The sequence below is a fragment of the Malurus melanocephalus genome, unplaced genomic scaffold (assembly GCF_030028575.1).
Source record: "Malurus melanocephalus ecotype Western Australia unplaced genomic scaffold, MMel_1.1 scaffold_186, whole genome shotgun sequence".
Lineage (NCBI taxonomy): Eukaryota > Metazoa > Chordata > Aves > Passeriformes > Maluridae > Malurus > Malurus melanocephalus.
In genome coordinates this window covers 44,977-48,724 of record NW_026623418.1, presented here as the reverse complement: position 1 = coordinate 48,724, position 3,748 = coordinate 44,977, and positions in this window count along the sequence as shown.

Below are 3,748 nucleotides of genomic sequence, written 5' to 3'. Positions count from 1 at the left end.
ATTTTGTGGCCTGCTCTCTCAGATACAGCTATTTTACGTTTGCACTGTGGAAAAATCTAATATAAATTCCATTTGTGTCAAGTTTTCATCAGCCTTTTATGCTTTTGTACTTATAGATTAGATTGTTGCAGTGGAAGGTGAATGTTCCAGACAGATGCTAGGTTGGCAGGTCAGCAAGGAACATTAACACACAAATTGATTAAGCCAGGAAGAGAAAACAYCACACTTTGATAAGCACACAGGCTGCTCCTGATATTTCATTAAGACCTCAGAGCATGCTACAAGTTCAAATTTTGCCTCATGTCCCCTCTGAGCTKTACAATGAGTCACAGCAGCCTATACAGGATCACTTTGCAGAAGTTAGGTAGAAAGCATATGATCTGAGAGGAGAGGAATGAAGAAATGCTTCTCTTAATGTCTGACGAGAATTGTGCAGAGCACTGCATAGATGAAAGACACATGATCTGTGACCACTGTGAAGTTCTTATGAATTTTAATAACTGCCATGTGTGCTCTGAAGTATATGACACTTTAACTGCTAATTTGTCAGCTATTTTTCAGATGAGAAAGTTATAGCTGATACTTGCAGAAAGTGTAGACTTTAAATTAAAGTTGTTCATAAAAAAAAAGGAAAGCATTATGGAAAAAACACATTCACATCCAGAGCTACCTATCTTTTTATGACTTTCAACTTTTGGAGTTATAATTGGGTTGTCATTGGGTTGAATAACTTGTTTTGCAAGTTAAGTTGCACCACCTGTCAAAGAGTAGATAGCAGCATGAAAGACAGCCAAAATCTGAACACTGGGAGGGGAGATAGAAGGACAGTGTAGGCACAATTCATAGAGAATTGGTTCTTTAAGCATCTAGAAATGCTGCATAAAGGTGCCTGTATAGAAAAGCCCTTAGGAAGTGTTTCAATAAACTCTTAGTRTCAAAAGAGGCAATGACAGATGGAGTTTTACTTTAGCTGTTAGAAAGATACTTATTTTRTTGAAACAAACATTTCATACACTTCACAAGGAACATCTCAGTGAACAAAAAAAAAAAGTCATATCTTTTATCTTTATACATCTTAACTTTTCTCTGATATTCAGAGAACACTTAACAAAATTGCATATTCTATAGAACAATCTAGGGATTTACAGTCCTCTCAGGTTGAAGCAAATCAAACTAAGTTGAGAATTCAGAATTGCATTGTAAAGCTATTGCTGCTGAAAGCAACATCAGATCTTTGGTCCAGTGAATAAATCACTTGTGTATGTGATTACATTGGTTTTCTTCAGAGGGAATAAACTGATTACTTCATATATTTGAAGCAGTGCAAACTGAAAATTTTATTTCCCAAGTCATTGTATGTCTGTCAGTTAGGATTTCTGAAATGTCCATCACTTTATTATTTGTACACCAAGGGACCCAAAAACTGATATTCAAGAAGCAGACATAATTTTCAGTGATGAATTTAGGATTCTACCTTCATCTTGTTCCTGAAATGAGGCAGCATTTGCTAAGAATGTAGAGATTTATAGACTAAACCTTAAATCCTTGAGAAATATTTAGAATGTACTCTCAGGAGTGAAATCTGCATATAGAATTATAGGATCATAGAATTGTTTAGGTTGGAAAAGACCTCTAAGATCATTGAGTCCAACCATTAACCCAGCACTRTCAYACTGACCTCTAAACCATAKATACACACATTTTGAACACTTCCAGGRACAGTGATTCTACCACCCCTGGAATGCCCCTSTTCCTGTGTTTGACAATTATGTCCCTATTCCAATGTTTGACAACCATTTACATGATGAAATTTTTCCTACTAAGCAATCKAAACCTCCCSCTGGAGYAACTTAAGGCCATTTCCTCTCATCCTGTCACTTGTTATCTTGGAGAAGAGACCAACATGGCTGCAATCTCCCTTCAGGTGGTYGTGTAGAGAGCAAAGATCCTCCCGAGCCTCTTTTTCTCCAGGCTAAACTCCCACAGCTCCCTCAGCTGCTCCTCACAGGACTTGTGCTCCAGACCTTTCACCAGCTTCATTTSCCTTCTTTGGACTCGCTCCAGCCCCTCAATGTCTTTGTTGCAATGAGGGRCCCAGAACTGAACACAGTACTCAAGGTGTGGCTTCACCAGTGTCCAGCACAGGGTGACAATCRCTGCCCTGGTCCYGCTGSCMMMMYWWTYCYKRWWMMRGKYMRGRWKSCATTGGTCGTTTTGGCCATCTGGACACTCTCCTGTCTCATGTCCAGTGACTGTCAACCAGCACCCACAGATATTTTTCTGGCCATCTAGGCAGCTTCTCATCCAGTGAAGAGTACGACCGTCCAAGCTGTGAGCARTTTCTCCAGGAGAAAGCTGTTGAAAAGGGCATAAAAGACTTTAATAAAGTCCAGGAAGACAACATACACAGCCTTTCCCTCATGTGCAAAGTGTAAAGTGCAAAGTCTTTCCCTCATAGAAGAAGGTCAAGATGGTCAAGCAGCATGAGCCTTTCATAAACTCATGGTGGCTGGGCCTGATCCCCTGGTTTGGTGAGCACTTTTGCAGCTCTTCCAATACTCTTGGRTGGATCTCATCTSGYTCCATGGACTTYTGTGTGTCTAAGTGGTATAGGAGGTCCTCTTGGTTTATAGGACCCTCATTCTTCTCCCTGTTCCCTCCTTCCAGCTCAGGGTACCCTGAGGATAACTCAGATTGAGGCAAAGAAGAGATTGATTTTCTCAACCTTTTCCTCATCCTTTKTCACKATGTTTCYCCAAACAGTGAATGATGAAGATATTCCTCAGCCCGGCTTTTGTTCCTGACATATTTTTAATAACATTTTTTATTGTTTTTTATGGCAGTGGGCAGAGAAAGTTTGAGCTGGCCTTTGGACCTTCTGATTTTATTCCTGCCTAAACTCATGACATCCCTGTAGTTCTCCCAAGTTGCCTGGCTTTTGTCCAAAGGAGTTACACTGCCTTTTTTCCCCTGAGTTCAAGCCAAAGCTCTCTGTTTAGTCAGACTGTCCTTCTTCCCCTCCAGAACTGGAACCAGGAAAATGTGTGAGGAATACAGCAGATATGAACCAATATGAACTGACTACAACTCCCAGTTCTCCGTACCCCTTTTTGCTTAGTTGGGAGGAGGGAAGAGGTAAAGTGGTGAAGAGAAAAGTTCTGACTGATACTGAAAAATTGTRTGGGGAGGAAAGGTGCTGCTTTAATTTTTGTCCCTGTTTCTCACTATCCAATCTATTTTAATTGGCAATAAGCTAAATAAATGTGTATTGTCAATTTATTTTTTTCCCTAGTGATAATAAGTGATCTCCCTGTCTTTATTTGAACTATAAATCTTTTTCTTCTTMTTTTCTTCCTCTTGTTCTGAAAAGGAGGGGAAGTGAGAGAACAGCTCGGTGGGTGTCTGCTGGCAGCTGAGGTCAATCCACCACAGCATTCATTCAATATTTTGTGCTCTTGGCCTTTTTTATTGAGAAACTGGCTATAACAGACTTTTAAAAACTACACGACACATACTTGAGTTCAGTATGATACACAACAGTCATAAATACATTTTCTTATAGACAGTTAAATAATTCTTTWATGAAGCTTGTAGCTAGTTAACAGTGATTGCCCAGAAAGCATAAATTTCAGGTTGAAAACATTTCTCAAACAGAGAAAAAACTATAATACTGGTCACAAAGACAATATCCTGCTGCAAGGGACTTAAAGGGATAAGAATACAGAAAAAAAGGAGAAAAGGAAGGGAA